The 17,601-nt window shown below is 42.5% G+C and overlaps 1 protein-coding gene and 1 non-coding gene across 3 annotated transcripts in view; both read right to left on the bottom strand.

Moving 5' to 3' along the window:
- The window catches only part of UBE2R2 (ubiquitin conjugating enzyme E2 R2), a 111,517-nt gene that overhangs the window by 38,286 nt on the left and 55,630 nt on the right, over positions 1-17,601 (bottom strand). The gene's annotated exons all lie outside the window — the stretch shown is intronic.
- Positions 17,231-17,356, bottom strand: LOC119624638 (U4atac minor spliceosomal RNA). Its single transcript, XR_005240791.1, has one exon. It is a non-coding gene; the product is annotated as a U4atac minor spliceosomal RNA (small nuclear RNA).

Genomic DNA, 17,601 nt, shown 5'->3' with positions numbered 1-17,601 from the left:
TCTCAACAGTCTAAAGCAGTGGCCCCCAACTCTTTTGGCACCGGGTACTGATTTCATTGAAGACAATTTTTCCACGGACAAGAGGGTGGAAGAGTGGGAAGGGTAGTGAGGTGGGTATTTCAGGATGAAACTGTTCCACCTCAAATCATCAGGCATTAGATAGATTCTCACAAGGAACACTCAACCTAGATACCTCACATGCCCAGTTCACAACAGGGTTCGCACTCCTTGAGAATCTAATGCCCGAGTTGATCTGACTACAGGCAGAGCTCACCTCCTGCTGTGTGGCCTGCTTCCTAACAGGCCACAGAGTGGTATCAGATCAGTATCGGATAGGGACCCCTGGTCTAAAGTACAAGGAGACAAAAACTCAGTAAGGATACAGAAGACAATAAGCCACCGAACAACAGCAGCATACAAATTATTTTGTGGACACACAGAACACGCACCAAGACGTACCATATTCTGGAATGTACAACATCTATCTACAAAGTTTAAAGAACTGACATAATACATAGCATATTCTTTAACCACACTGAATAGCGCCAGAAATTTTGACTTTCTAAATTCAAAGATACTTACTAAATCCCCAAATATTTGGAAATTACGTAACTGTACATGTCACAGTATGAAGAGGAAGCTATAAAGTTACTTAGAAAATTGTTTAATTGAATATGAAAAAAATGACAATGAAAATCTGTAACATACACCTAAAGCAATACTCAAATGGAAATTTTTAGAATTGCTTGCACTGGAAAAGATGTACGTCTCATTTCAATAATATAAGCTTCTACTTAAGAAATGAGAAAAATGGCCCGGCACGGTGGCTCACGCTTGTAATCCCAGCACTTTGGGAGGCCAAGGTGGGCGGATCACGAGGTCAGGAGATCGAGACCATCCTGGCTAACACAGTGAAATTCCATCTCTACTAAAAATACAAAAAATTAGCTGGGCATGGTGGCAGACGCCTGTAATCCCAGCTACTTGGGAGGCTGAGGCAGGAGAATGGCGTGAACCCGGGAGGCGGAGCTTGCAGTGAGCCGAGATCGCGCCACTGCACTCCAGCCTGGGCAACAGAGCGAGACTCCGCCTCAAAAAAAAAAAAAAAAAGAGGCCGGGCGCGGTGGCTCACGCCTGTAATCCCAGCACTTTGGGAGGCCGAGGCGGGCGGATCACAAGGTCAGGAGATCGAGACCATGGTGAAACCTCGTCTCTTCTAAAAATAGAAAAAATTAGCTGGGCGCAGTGGCGGGTGCCTGTAGTCCCAGCTACTCGGGAGGCTGAGGCAGGAGAATGGCGTGAACCCGGGAGGCGGAGCTTGCAGTGAGCCGAGATTGCGCCACTGCACTCCAGCCTGGGCGACAGAGCGAGACTCCGTCTCAAAAAAAAAAAAAAAAAAAAAAGAAATGAGAAAAATACAAAATTAGGCCAGGTGCAGTGGCTCACACCTATAATCCCAACACTTACAGAGGCCGAGGCGGGTGGATTGCTTGAGCACAGGAGTTGGAGAACAGCCTGAACAACATGGTAAGACCTCATCTTTACGAAAAATACAAAAAGTTGACAGGCGTGATGGTGCACCCCTGAGGTCCCAGCTACTTGGGAGGCTGAGGTGGAAGGATCACTTAAGTTTGGGAGGTTGAGGCTGCAGTGAATCATAATCTTGTCACTGCACTCCAGGCTGGGTGACAGAGTGAGACCTTGTCTCAAAAAAACAAAACGAAACAAAACAAAACAAAAGAGGAAAGAAAGAAAGAAAGAAAGAGAGAAAGAAAGAAAGAGAAAGAAAGGGAAAGAGAGACTATGAAATTAAACTAAAAGCAAGCAGAAGAAAGAAAACTGACATAAAAGCAGAAATTAAATTGAAAAATAGGAAAACTGCAGGGTGTGTGTGTGGGTGATCAATAAAGCCAGAAGCTGGTTCTCTTTGAAGCCATCAAGAAAACTGGTAAGCCCCTAGCGAGACTGATCAACCGAAAGAAAAAAACAAAACAAAACACCAAGCACACATAAATTACCAACCAATACCAGGAATAAAATAGGAGACAGTACTACAGATCGTACTAGTATTAAAAGAATAAGGGAATATTATAAATAACTCTATGCTCATAAATTCAATAAATAATATTAAACAGACAAATTACTTGAAAAATACAAAGCTACTTAAGAATAAATACATAATCTGAATAGGCATATATTAAAGAAGTTGAATTTGTATCTAAAACCTTCAGACAAAGCAATCTCCTGAGCCAGGTAACTTCAACAGCAAATTCTACCAAGGAAGAAATAATAACTCTAAACAAATTTTTTTTTAGAAAACAAAATAAGGGGGACTATATTTCCCAAATCATTTTATTATACAGACATATAATATATATATAGACAAAACAGGATTATGAAAACTTCCATTAAAGTTAGGAATCTGGCCGGGCGCGGTGGCTCAAGCCTGTAATCCCAGCACTTTGGGAGGCCAAGACGGGCGGATCACGAGGTCAGGAGATCGAGACCATCCTGGCTAACACGGTGAAACCCCGTCTCTACTAAAAAGTACAAAAAACTAGCCGGGCGAGGTGGCGGGCGCCTGCAGTCCCAGCTACTCGGGAGGCTGAGGCAGGAGAATGGCGTGAACCCAGGAGGCGGAGCTTGCGGTGAGCAGAGATCCGGCCACTGCACTCCAGCCTGGGTGACAGAGCCAGACTCCGTCTCAAAAAAAAAAAAAAAAAAAAAAGTTAGGAATCTGGTCCTTGGAACTATAACCTCTCATATCTCATTTCTATGGACAAATGAGATTATCCTTTTGAGAAACAAATAACAAAACAATGTTGTCTGTGTAGTCAAATCTTTAGGTCTTAAAAAATGTCTTGGCTGGGTGTGGAGGCTCATGCCTGTAATCCCAGCACTTTGGGTGGTCGAGGTGGGCGGATCACCTGAGGTCGGGAGGTCGTGACCAGCCTGACCAACATGGAGAAACCCCATCTCTACTAAAAATACAAAATTAGCCGGGCATGGTGGCACATGCCTGTAATCCCAGCTACTCGAGAGGCTGAGGCAGGAGAATCACTTGAACCTGGGAGGCAGAGGCTGCGGTGAGCCGAGATCGCGCCATTGCACTCCAGCCTGGGCAACAAGAGCAAAACACGGTCTCAAAAGAAAAAAAAAATGTCTTGAGACCAGGTGCCATGGTTTGTGCCTGTAATTCCAACACTTTGGGGAGAGTTAGGTGGGCAGACTGCTTGAGTTCAAGACTAGCCTGGGCAACATGGTGAAACCCCATCTCTACAAAAAATACAAAAATTTGCCAGGCATGGTGGACGAGCCTGTAATCCCAGCTACTCAGGAGGCTGAGGTGGGAAAATCACCTGAGCCCAGGAGCTCGAGTCTGCAGTAAGCTGTGATCACGCCACCGTACTCCAGCCTGGGTGACAGAGCAAGACCCTGTCTCAAAAAAAAAAAAAGTCTTGTTAGATTACTTAGCATACTAAGAGAAATCTCTGCAGTGTAACTAGGAACACATGCATGAAAACTTATGTAGAATAGATGATATGCACCTATGTAATAAAAGGTAGCACAGGATAGTAGTAAAGAACGCTGACTCAAGAAGCCAGGACTATCTGGGTTTGAATCCTAACTCTGCAACTCAGCTGTTACCTTAAGCAACTCTTACTTAATTTATATTGATCAACTAATTGACTGATTTAAGACAGGGTTATGCTGTCACCCAGGCTGAAGTACAGTGCACAAATATGGATCACTGCCAGCCTTGACCTCCCAGGCTCAAGCGATCCTGTCCCAGCCTCCTGAGCAGCTGAGACCACAGGCCATGTCACCATATCCAGCTAAATTTTTGATTTTTTATAAAGATTTCACCATTTAAACTTCTGGGCTCAAGCAATCCTCCCACTTTGGCCTCCTAAAATGCTGGCACTATGTGTAGTTCTAATTAGGGAAAAGGAATCAGGCTAGTGGGACCAAGGGAAAGCAATAAAAGAAAGCCGATAAGCCACAAGTCAGCCCTTCTTCATCATCCAGGACACGTAAGTCCTCCTGTGCAAATAACTCACAATCTCCCTGTGCCCAACTATCACCACACCCGCAAGTTAGCTCACTGCAACCCTGGCATTCTCAGTACTCCACAAAGCCCTCTTCAGCATACTGCATAAACACTATCCTATAAAATCTCTAGCAAGCCTTTGTTTCTCTGCAGTTGGCTTCTCTCTGGCAGGCTGCTGGTTGCCTCCCTCGCAATGTATTTTCCTACGTTCTCTAATAAACCTGCCTTTTTTTGGAAATTTGAGACGGGGTCTCACTCTGTCAACAAGGCTGGAGTGCAGTAGTGCAATCTTGCCTCAGGGCAACCTCCATCTCCGAGATTCAAGCGATCCTCCCATATCAGTCTCCAGAGTAACTGGGACTACAGATGCGCACCACTATAGTGGCCTGGCTAACTTTTCATTATTTTTTGTAGGGACAGGGTTTCGCCATGTTGCCAAGACTGGTCTCGAACTCCTGGGCTCAATGATCCTCCTGCCTCAGCCTCTCTAAACGCTGGGATTACAGGCGTGAGCCACTGCACCTGGCCTGCCTTCCTTTACTTACAACTGCCTCAGTAAATTAGTAAGTTTGGAACTGTGCCACTGGTCCAAACAGCCATCGTTCTCCTGGACAGATTACAGACGAGAGCCACTGCGTATTGCTCAATTACTTAATTTATATCTCAGTTTCCTCACCAGTAAAAAGGGGATAACAGTACTTATTTAATGCGTTTGTATGAGGATTAAATGAGGTAACGCTTGAACAATGTTTAGAACTGTGCCTGACAAATTAAAAGATATAAAAATATAAATAGGTGGATAGGCATGGTAGCTCACGCTTGTAATCCCACCACTCTGGGAGGCTGAGGCGGGTGGATAACCTGAGGTCAGGAGTTCAAGACCAGCCTGGCCAACACGGTGAAACCCCATCACTTACTAAAAAAAAATACAAAAATCAGCTGGATGTGATGGCAGTCGCCTGTAATCCCAGCTATTCAGGAGGCTGAGGAAGGAGAATCACTTGAACTCGGGAGGTGGAGTTTTCAGTGAGCCGAGATCATGCCACTGCACTTCAGCCTGGGCGCAAACAGCAAGACTTCATCTCCAAAAATAAATAAATAAAAATATAGATAGATAGATAGATAGACAGACAGACAGACAGATAGATATAGATGGACAGACGGACGGATGGATGTGGGAGAGGGAGGGAGGAAGGGAGAGGCAAGAATCATGAAGGCTGTTTTATAGATTGCTAATTTTCACTGTTTTATCTCTTTTACCTACCTGTCCATAGATTATAATACTACCAGCTTTAAATAAGACAACTGGAAAGATTAATACCAACCTTAAGACTTTGATGATTATGGAATTAGTTTTCTTAGAGCCTTACCAAACCTAATTATATTCTACTTAAATCTTAATAAATATTGGTTAGTAGTATTAATGGGGTTTCTGTATTTCCTCTAAGCGTCTAATATTTCAAATTATTCTTGAACTTTCAGCTTTTTGACCATTATCTACTATACAATTTTTTAAAAATACTACCTCCATCACGCTTGTAATCTCAGCACTTTGGGAGGCTGAGGCAGGCGGATTCACGAGGTCAGGAGATTGAGACCATCCTGGCTAACAGTGTAACCCCATCTTTACTAAAAACACAAAAAATTAGCAGGGCGTGGGTGGCAGGTGCCTGTAGTCCCAGCTACTTGGGAGGCTAAGGCAGGAGAATAGCGTGAACCCGGGAGGCGGAACTTGCAGTGAGCCGTGATCATGCCATCGCACTCCAGCCTGGGCAACAGAGCGAGACTCGGTCTCAAAAAACAAACAAAAAATCATAAGTAGTTTTAATGTGACGCTTTTGACTTTATCCTAGAGGTAGTTTGTTTGGGTTTTTGTTTGGGTTTTTTTTTTGAGATGGAGTCTCGCTCTGTCGCCCACCTCACTGCAACCTCCACCTCCCAAGTTCAAGCTGTTCTCTTGCCTCAGCCTCTGCAGTAGCTTGGATTACAGGCGCCACCACGCCTGGCTAATTTTTGTATTTTTAGTACAGATGGGGTTTCACCATGTTGGTCAGGCTGGTCTCGAACTCTTTATTCATTGTATCGTATTTGTTTTTGAGACGGAGTCTTTCTCTGTCACCTAGGCTGGAGTGCAGTGGCACAGTCTTGGCTCACTGCAAGCTCCGCCTCCCGGGTTCAAGCCATTCTCCTGCCTCAGTCTCCCGAGTAGCTGGGACTACAGGTGCCCACCACCACGCCCGGCTAATTTTTTGTATTTTTAGTACAGACGGCGTTTCACTGTGTTAGCCAGGATGGTCTCGATCTCCTGACCCCATGATCCGCCTGCCTCGGCCATACAGGCGTGAGCCACTGTGCCCGGCCTTATGATTGATTTTTTTAAAGCATCATGCCTAAAGTATGCTTACATTACCACTAGAAAAGGTAACATTGGGCGGTGTGCTTCTAGTAAGGCTATTTAAATTGTACTAAGAACTCCTTCAGTGGAGTTTCCAATCCTCAACTATTCAGCTGAAGTTAAAATTCAGGGGGAATATCCTGCTGTAATGCTTCCCTGAGATTATACAATTTTATCTCTATCTCTATTAGTTTACTAGGTTTTCAGAACATTATTAACTGTTTATTTATTTACTTATTTATTTTTGAGACGGAGTCTCGCTCTGTCGCCCAGGCAGAAGTGCAGTGGTGCAATCTCGGCTCACTGCAACCTCCGCCTCCTGGGTTCAAGCCATTCTCCTGTCTTAGTCTCGCGAGTAGCTACAGACACACGCCACCACACCTGGCTGATTTTTGTATTTTTAGTAGAGATGGGGTTTCACCATGTTGGTCAGGCTGGTCTCCAACTCCTGACCTCAGGTGATCCACCTGCCTCAGCCTCCCAAAGTGCTGGGATTACAGGTGTGAGCCACCATGCAGCCCTTATTAACAATTTAAACATACTATTTCACATGTATATGGTGACCTATAGTTATCTATGTATTACCTCATATACATATTAATACTCCTACGTCAGCCAACTTGTCACTGAAATTTCTTTCCTTTTTGAAATTTTATGAAATAAATAAAACTTGCTGTAAACATATGAATATGAGATCTCATACCATCTCAGTTATATTCACAGAATATAATGATTTTAAAAGAAGAAGGGAAGGTACTAGAATCAGTGATCCTATGTTGTAGCCCTGGCATGATTCTTGACTATTTAATTTACATTTTTCTATCTTTTATTTGTCAGGCACAATTCTAAGCATTGTCTTTGCTAGGCCTCTGACCTTAGGTCAACTCATTTAAATCTCTAGATTTCAAGTTCCTTTTTCTATAAAATGGCGTAAAACACTGACCCTAGGGAGTTATCATGAGAATCATATACAAATTTTAAGAGAACCTTCAAAAATGGATCCCAAGACACAATTATTTTTTATCTTTTAGAGACAAGGTCTCACTATGTTGCCCAAACTCAAGATCTCAAGTGAGTTTCCCACCTCAGCCTGCTGAGTAGCTGGGACTACAGGGATGTGGCACCATGCCTGGCTCTAAGATAATCTTAAATCATCAAATCAAAGGTTAAATCATTTTCATTGTATTCAGGAGCATTAATAAATATTAAAGTATTTTCCACAAGAAGTAAAAGGGAAAATAATGTTCAACATATTAGAAAATTTGCTTTTACCCATTATAGATCTTAGTAATTTCAGCATATGATATGAACAAACTAAATTTATGAGAACAAGGGAAATGTAAACATTGGATATCAAGGAATTATGAGCTTTTTTAGTTGTGATAATAGTATTACAGTTAGGTCTCAAAAATTTATGTTATTTAGTTGGTGCTATAGTAATTTTTATTTAAAGTTTTTTTTTTTTTTGAGACGGAGTCTTGCTCTGTCGCCCAGGCTGGAGTGCAGTGGCCCGATCTCAGCTCACTGCAAGCTCCGCCTCCCAGGTTTACGCCGTTCTCCTGCCTCAGCCTCCGGAGTAGCTGGGACTACAGGCACCCGCCACCTCGCCCGGCTAGTTTTTTGTATTTTTTAGTAGAGACGGGGTTTCACTGGGTTAGCCAGGATGGTTTCGATCTCCTGACCTTGTGATCCGCCCGTCTTGGCCTCCCAAAGTGCTGGGATTACAGGTTTGAGCCACCGTGCCCAGCCTATTTAAAGTTTTTTAAAAAGTAAAACAGCCGGGCATGGTGGCTTATGCCTGTAATCCCAGCACTTTGGGAGGCCAAGGCGGGCGGATCACCTGAGGTCGGGAGTTTGAGACCAGCCTGACCAACATGGAGAAACCCTGTCTCTACTAGAAATACAAAAAATTAGCCGGGTGTGGTGGCACATTTCTGTAATCCCAGCACTAGGGAGGCTGATGCAGGAGATTCGCTTGAACCTGGGAGGTGGAAGTTGTGGTGAGCCAGTGCCATTGCACTCCAGCCTGGGCATCAAGAGCAAAACTCTGTCTCAAAAAAAAAAAAAAGTAAAACAAAACTTGGCCGGGCACGGTGGCTCAAGCCTGTAATCCTAGCACTTTGGGAGGTCGAGGCAGGTGGATCACAAGGTCAGGAGTTTAAGACCAGCCTGGCCAATTAAAATAAAAAAAGTAAAATAAATTAAAACATATTTTAAAAATACATTTTGAGGCTGGGTGCAGTGGCTAATGCCTATAATCCCAGCACTTTGGGAGTCTGAGGTGGAAGGATCAGCTTGAGCCCAGGAGTTCAAGACCAGCCTCAGCAACATAGCGAGATCCTCAACTCTACAAAAAAAATTCTTTAAAATTAGCCAGTCATGGTGGTGTGTGCTTATAGTCCTGGCTACTCAGGAGGCTGAAGTGGGAAGATTGCTTGAACCCAGGAGTTCCAGGCTGCAGTGGGCTATGATCCTGATATTGCACCCCAGGCTGGGAGACAGATCGAGACCCTATCTTAAAACAAACAAACAAACAAATAAAAAACTATTATGAAATTTTCACAAATGAAAGTAGAAATTAATTACAAAATAAAATGGAGGAGGGGGCAGGTAGGATAAAGATAAAACAAGATTTGCCATGAGTTATTTATGGAAGCTGAGTAATGGGTACATAGTTTATCATACCCCTAGCTCTGCTTTCGTATAATGGAAAATTTCAAAGATACAAAAACCTTTTTAATAACATGACTAGGCCGGGCAAGGTGGCTCACGCGCCTTTAATCCCAACACTTTGGGAGGCCAAGGCGGATGGACCACCTGAGGTGAGGAGTTCAAGAACAGCCTGGCCAAACCCTGTCTCTACTAAAAATACAAAAATTAGCCGGGCATGGTGGAACGTGCCTGTAATACCAGATACTTGGTATGCTGAGGCACAAGAATCGCTTGAACCCAGGAGGCAGAGGTTGCAGTAAGACAAGATTGGGCCACTGCACTCCAGCCTGGGTGACAGAGTGAGACTCTGATTCAAAAACAAACAACAACAACAAAAAAACCCAAAAAAACTAATATATAATTACTTTTTTAAGTGTTAGGATGTTTTGCATAACCAGCATAATCACACAATTATGATACAATCGGTGCAACTATTAACCAAGTGAAGAAGATGGAACATGGCAAGGTGATTTAAAAGTTCATGTGATGGTGAAACCCCGTCTCTACTAAAAATAGAAAAAATTAGCCGGGCGCAGTGGCGGGCGCCTGTAGTCCCAGCTACTCGGGAAGCTGAGGCAGGAGAATGGCGTGAACCCGGGAGGTGGAGCTTGCAGTGAGCCAAGATTGCGCCACTGCACTCCAGCCTGGGCGACGGAGCGAGACTCCGTCTCAAAAAAAAAAAAAAGGTTCATGTGAGACCAGGTGTGGTGGCTCACACCTGTAATCCCAGCGCTTTGAGAGGCCAAGGCAGGAGGATCACTTAAGCCTAGGAATTCAAGACCAGCCTGGGCAACATAACAACATCCTCTTCAAAAACATTTTTAAAAATTTAGCTAGGCATGGTGGTACCCATCTATAGTCCAAGCTACTTGGGAAGCTGAGGTGGGAGGATCACTTGAGCAGAGTTCAAGATTACAGTGAGCTATGATCACACCACTGCACTTCAGCCTTGCTGACAAAGCAAGATCTTGTCTCTAATAATTAAAGTTCATGTGAAAGCAAAAATATATGAAAATAACATTTCTGATAAAAAGCAATAGGAAGGAATTTTTCCCAGTGGATGGAAAAGCATCCTATAAAGCTATAACAATTAAATGATGAAATGACACACAAGTAGATCAATGATACAGATTAGAACATGTTTATTCAGAAGACAATTTTAAAAATTGCAAATAACTATGGAAAGGATTTAAATAATGTAGGGAAAAATGATTGTCCCTTTGGATGAAGATGCTTGTGGACACATGAATTTAAAAATCACACCTCACTTTCAAGGAGAAAAATATTAAACCTCATTTTCAATACGAATCAACAACAGTAGTAAAGATCTAGACAATCTTCAGTCTCTGCAAGAATAAAACGGAGTTCCCACACTAATAGCAAAAGACTGATTGTTCTGTAGCCATGGTAACATAAATAGCCACCAGAATGAGTTTTAAATTGCTTAATCAATACCTGACAGCTCTATAGCTATAGAACCACAATAACCAATTTTAAATCCACTTAAACAACTTCACTCAGTAACCACGTTTTTGCAAATAAACCTATCAGTGATACCCACTACTGATAGCCCCTTGTTTCTGAAAGCTAGCCAATTGGGAACACAGTCATTTCAATGAACACATTTCTGAAAACCAAGTATATCAATAACTGTCTCACCCAAGCAACCATGCTTCTACAGTGAATGCCAATCCATCATGCCCGTATCCACCAATCCTTGAACTTCAGGCTTCTCAAAAACCCCATGTAAAATAAGTCTCGTCTAAAAGAGATCAACTGATCAGCAATACCCTCTTTACTTTAAGCAGTAAACTCAGCTTTGTGAAATACTAAGCAGTAGTAATATCCTCTGACATTCTGTAGCCTTTATAAAAGGTGTGCTAGACCAATACATACCAACACAGAAATATACCCAAGACGTGTTAAGTGAAAAAGGCAAAGCAGTATATAGGCAGATGCTATTTTAAAATAATTATGCTCCATCCATCTATCTATCTGTTAAAAAACAGGCTGAGTGCAGTGGCTCATGTCTGTAATCCCAGGAGGCCTTGGAAGGGGATGGCAGGAGGACTGCCTGAGGACAAGAGTTTCAGACCAATCTGGGCAACATATCAGTTCTACAAAAAAAATAATAATAATAATAATAATAAAAAATATGTATACATATATAAAAACAATGTGTGTGTACATATAATTCTTCATATGCATTGTGCATATATTTAAAAAGACAGAAAAGACACATTCCTAACCATTAACAATGATTAGCTCAGGAACAAAGGGCAACGGAGGAAGAATGAGGTATTTAAAGAACTATTATAACTTCTTTATGACTGATATAATGAACATGTTATTATTTTTATAAACTGAAAAAAGACTTTTCACTTGTGAATCTTCTGTATCTTGTGAATATCTAATCTTGTGAATCTTGTGATCTTCTATATCTTGTGAATATCTAATCTTGTGAATCTATATCTAATCTTGTGAATCTTCTATACAAAGTCTATACACTTTGCACTGAAAACTGACATCTGGAATGATACACTCAAGTTTGAAAATATAAAAACTAAATTAAGGCTGGGCACGATGGTTCACGCCTGTAATCCCAGCACTTACGGAGGCCAAGGCAGACAGATCACTTGAAGTCAGGAGTTCGAGTCCAGCCTGGCCAACATGGTGAAACCCCATCTCTACTAAAAACACAAAAATTAGCTGGGCATGGCAGCAGGCACCTGTAATCCCAGCTACTTGGGAGGCTAAGATAGGAGAATCGCTTGAACCTGGGAAGCAGGAGTTACAGTGAGTGGAGATCATGCCACTGCACTCCAGCCTGGGCAACAGAACGAAATTCTGTCTTAAAAAAAAAAATTTAGGCCAGGCACAATGGTTGGCTCATGCCTGAAACCCTAGCACTTTGGGAGGCCAAGGCCAGTGGATCGCTTGAGCCCAGTTCAAGATCAGCCTGGACAACATGGTGAAGCCCAGTCTCCACACACACCATAATTTTTTTAACTTAGCCAGGCAAGACGGCTTGAGCCTACAGTCCCAACTACTCAGGATGCTGAGGTAGGAGTATTGCTTGAGCCTGGAAGGTCAAGTATGCAGTGAGCCATGATGGTACCACTGCACTCCAGCCTGCCTGACAGAATGAGATCTGGTCCCCCCAAAAAAAAGTTTTAATAGAAATTACAGGATATTTTTCATTCGAAATTGTGTACAGATGAAATCTATGAGTTATAACTGAACTTCCTTAGGAAGTCTGATAGCCTTAAGGAGTCTTATTTTTAGGTCACATGTGGAATTACCATCTTTACTTTGCAGTTATACAGTGCATATAGATAAGCACTGTTTCTTTCTGCAGTAACCTTTTATTCAAGTTACCAATAAACTTTTGCTTAATCATGCTATCTGTTAAACTGTAAAAATAATAACTTAGTAATAGCTCATTATATCGAGAAGTCACAGTTGGTTGTCCAGCCCTAAATGACCTAGGAGACATTTCACCATTGCTGTGCTAAGGGGTGGGGGAAAAAAACAGCAGCACAAAATTAAAGAGAAAAGTTACTTTCATTTATCTACAGGTCCACTTAAGTGAAAGTAGTATCTATGATATTAGATCTCTTTTTTTTTTTTAAGGACGGAATCTTGCTCTGTTGCTCAGGCTGGAGTGCGGTGGGTGTGATCTCCGCTGACTGCAACCTCCAACTCCCAGGCTCAAGTAATTCTCCTGTCTCACCCTCCCGAGTAGCTGGGATTACAGGTGCCTGCTACCACATCCAGCTACTTTTTGTATTTTTAGGAGAGATGAGGTTTCACCACATTGGCCAGGCTGGTCTCAAACTCCTGACCCCAAGTGATCCACCTGCCTCAGTCTCTTAAAGTGCTGGGATTACAGGCATGAGCCACAGAGCCTGGCCTGATATGAAATCTTAACCATTTATTTCTGAAACTGTTAAGCAAGTGTACTGAAGTGTATCTGCTAACGAAATTCACACACACACCAAATCCTTTTTTTTTTTTTTTGAGATGGAGTTTCGCTCTTGTTGCCCAGGCTGGAGTGCAATGGCACCGTCTTGGCTCACTGCAACCTCCACCTCCCCGATTCAAGCAATTGTCCTGCCTCAGTCTCCTGAATATCTGGAATTACAAGCACGTGCCACCATGCCCTGCTAATCTTGTTATTTTTAGTAGAGATGGGGTTTCTCCATGTTGGGCAGGTTGGTCTTGACCTCCTAACTTCAGGTGATCCGCCCACCTCGGCCTCCCAAAGTGCCAGGATTACAGGAGTGAGCCACCGTGCCTGGAGCCTCAATTTTTAAATATTGAAGTTTACCATTTAAAAAAATTATCCTGTGTAACTTCCTCTGAATTTTGCTGTTAACCTACAAACTGCTCTGAAAGAGGGTCTTTTTCTTTTGAAACGAGGTCTCACTCTGTCACCAAGTCCAGTGCCATGGCTAGATCACAGCTCACTGCAGCCTCAACCTTCTGGGCTCAAGTGAACCTCCTGCCTCAGCCTCCCAAATAGCTGGAACTACAAGTATACACCACCATGCCCGGATAACTTTTTTTTTTTTTTTGGTAGAGACAGTCTCCCCATGTTTCCCCAGGCTGGTCTCGAACTCCTGGACTCAACAGATCCTCCTGCCTCAGTCTCCCATGGTGCCTCATGCTTGTAATCCCAGCTTGAGCCACCATGCCCAGCTAAAAAATGGTCTTAAAAAAAAAATTATTAATGAGGTAAAGTTTTGAATTTAACCTATATATTAAATAGGCCACGCGCAAAGGCTCACACCTGTAATGCCAGCACTTTGGGAAGCCGAGGCAGGCAGATCACGACGTCAGGAAATCAAGACCATCCTGGCTAACACGGTGAAAACACGTCTCTACTAAAAAAATACAAAAAATTAGCCAGGCATGGTATTATGCGCCTGTAGTCCCAGCTACTCAGGAGGCTGAGGCTGGAGAATTGCTTGAACCCGGGAGGTGGAGGTTGCAGTGAGCTAAGATCATGCCACTGTACTCCAGCCCGGGCAACAGAGCAAGACTCCGTCTCAAAAAAAAAAAAAAAAAAAAAGAAATACAGGAAATGAATCTGAGACATCACACCTCAATAGAAAGCAATTGTTACAGAAGTTAATTACAACCTTGAGAGGCTCTTTTTTGGGCAACTCCTTACATCTTTATTGACTAATAAGCAAACTCATAAGAACGAGTACTTCCCCTAGTCCAACAAAAATAGAATTAAAAATAAGTAAAAAGAACAAGTACCTCCAAAATATATTTCTGTACCATTACCACATATGTTCTCCCTAAAATGCTTGAACCACTCACAAGTGTATCCTATTTAAATTAAGTTTTAAAGTTTCAATTCACCTTGACAATGGACTAAGTGTACCCTCAATGAAATCACCAAACTCATCAGACACCTATTTTTAGTTATATAAACACTATTTATGTAAATATTTTCACTTATTCAATTTATCAACATATTGTTAACTGGTTACCATGTATCAATATGGGAGGTAGGAAACAAACATATTTAGAACACTATGCCTGAATGGCTATGTTTAAATTAAAAGACAGGAATGCAAATAAATGACTACAAATTAAGTGCCTCAAATGAAATCTCTACTACTTGCTAAAAGAGCACTGTGAAATAAATGCCTCATTCTGGCTGAGACATTCAGGTAAAATTTACAAAGGGGTGCTACTTGAGCCAAGTATTGAGGCCAAGGTGAAAGGGACCTTACAGGCAAAGGGAAAAATAATGCAGAAAGGCTTACACATGTGAACAAAGACAGAGGCAGTTGGAATAAACACAAGAAAATGTATTTTTGAGACATAGAGGAAGTATAGTCAATGAGACTCAGTAATTGATTTGATATTGGGATTGAGAAGGAAAAATTCAAGGACAACTCTCAGTTTTCTATATTGAGGGAGTAAGTGAACAATGACAGGTGGAAGTAGTGATAAATAATACTCATTAAGTGTTTACTATATGTCAGCCATTGAGCTAACTGCATCATTTCATCACTCAGTTGTGAAATTAACAGTTAAGAAGATACAGACATAAATGCATATGACCTATTTATTGAGGAATAATTTTCTAGTCATCTACGACTACCAAAAAGCATTTTCCCATTTATCATTTTGTCTTCTTGAACCACTTTATTTCCTGGGCTTCTCCAATTTCACTCTCTCCTAATGCTCTAACTTTTGTACTCATTCTTTCTCATACTTCTTGGCTCCTCCCAAGATTCTCTTTTTAATTTAATGTACCCTCATCATAACTTTCCTTGGTTTCCTATTCTCCCCAAACGTAGCACATTATAAAAATAAAGGCTGGGCATGGTAACTCATGCCTGTAATCTCACCACTTTAAGGAGGCCGAGGTGGGCAGATCACCTGAGGTCAGGAGTTTGAGACCAGCCTGGCCAACTTGGTGAAACCCCATCTCCACTAAAAGTACAAAAAGCAGCTAGGCATGGTGGCGTGAGCCTGTAATTCCAGCTACTGGGGAGTCTGAGGTAGGAGAATTGTTTGAACCCAGGAGGCAGAGGTTGCAATGAGCTGAGACTATGCCACTGCACTCTAGCCTGGGTGACAAAGCGAGATTCTATCTCAAAAAAATAAAAATAAGGCCGGGCACGGTGGCTCACACCTGTAATCTCAGCACTTTGGAAGGCCAAGGCAGGCGGATCATGAGGTCAAGACTTCAAGACCATCCTGACCAACGTGATGAAACCTAGTCTCTACTAAACATACAAAAATTAGCAGGGCATGGTAGCACATGCCTATAATCCCAGCTACTCAGGAGACTGAGGCAGAAGAATTGCTTGAACCCAGGAGGCGGAGGTTTCAGTGAGCCAAGATCACGCCATTGCACTCCAGCCTGGGCAACGAGAGCGAAACTCTGCCTCAAAAAATAATAATAATAATAAATAATAAATATTTGGGCAAAGAAAGATATATTCTAAAATGCATAACCATAAAGTCATTAAAAAACATTATGTGCCGGCTCACGCCTGTAATCCCAGCACTTAGGAAGGCAGAGGTGGGTGGATTACCTGAGGTCAGGAGTTCCATAGACCAGCCTGGCCAACATGATGAAAACCCCATCTCGACTAAAAATACAAGATTAGCCAGGTGTGGTGGTAGGCACCTGTAATTCCAGCTACTGAGGAGGCTGAAACAGGAGAATCACTTGAACCCAGGAGGTGTCAGAGATTGCAGTGGGCCGAGACTACACCATTACACTCCAGCCTGGGCAACAAGAGCGAAACTCTGTCTCAAAATAAAAAAATAAATAAAACATTGTGTATGTAAATACATAAAACCAAGTATAAACTGACTTGGAGCAAAATTTAGATAATCCCCCAATGTGCGGTATTAAATAAATTTTGTTATCCTACTAATTATTTTCAGATGGGATTTCGACAGTGACAAAAAAAAATTCTTATGTTTTTGTTTATTTTGAGACAGGGTCTCTCGCCCTGGCAGAGTACAGTGGCACAATCTGGGCTCATTGCAGCCTCCACCTCCCAGGTTCAAGCGATCCTCTCACCTCAGCCTCCCAAGTAGCTAGGACTAGAGGGCTGCACCACTACACCCAACTAGTTTTTTTCATTTTTAGTAGAGACAGGATTCTGCCATATTGCCCAGGCTGGTCTTGAGCTCCCGAGCTCAAGCAATCCACCCACCCTAGTCTCCCAAAGTGCTGGGATTATAGGCGTGAGCCACCATGCCTGACCAAAAAACAATTACATATGAATAATTAAATATCTCCCAATTATTCCTGCTACCTATTTATTAACATACTATTAAATAGGTGAAAAAGTTTCCTAGTCCTAAATAAAATTGTACTCGGTAATAGCTCAGTTGATGGCAAATGTAGTATTTATTGTTGTATTTGGATTTGTGCCTGGATTTAGTGTGAAATGAGGATATTCCCACTGCTGAGTTTTTCTGCTCTGTCATCAGCTCACATCTGCCATAGGATATGTTTCCAACATAACATCAGCAAACGCAATCAAGACATATTTTTTCGGGGGGAGGGTAGAGCAGGTTTTCACTTTTCCAAAAATTGCACCAAGGTAAAGCAAAGCTCCAGCTGAGGTGGGAGTGCTGTGTAGGCATTAGCAGTGCTGCCCTCGCTATGCACTCCTTGGATAGTAGCGCAACCCCAAGAAAAGGGTGGTTAAAACATGCTTTCTTATTAACTTGCTGAAAGTGTCAAAAGTCTGCCAACTACAAATCTTTAAATTGTTCAATAATAGTATGTGAGACGGCCGGGCGCGGTGGCTCAAGCCTGTAATCCCAGTACTTTGGGAGGCCGAGACGGGCGGATCACTAGGTCAGGAGATCGAGACCATCCTGGCTAACACTGGGAAACCCCGTCTCTACTAAAAAATACAAAAAACTAGCCGGGCGTGTGGCGGGCGCC

The sequence above is a fragment of the Chlorocebus sabaeus genome, chromosome 12 (genome assembly GCF_047675955.1).
Source record: "Chlorocebus sabaeus isolate Y175 chromosome 12, mChlSab1.0.hap1, whole genome shotgun sequence".
NCBI classification, from domain to species: Eukaryota; Metazoa; Chordata; class Mammalia; order Primates; family Cercopithecidae; genus Chlorocebus; species Chlorocebus sabaeus.
This window is presented reverse-complemented; position numbering and strand designations above follow the sequence as displayed.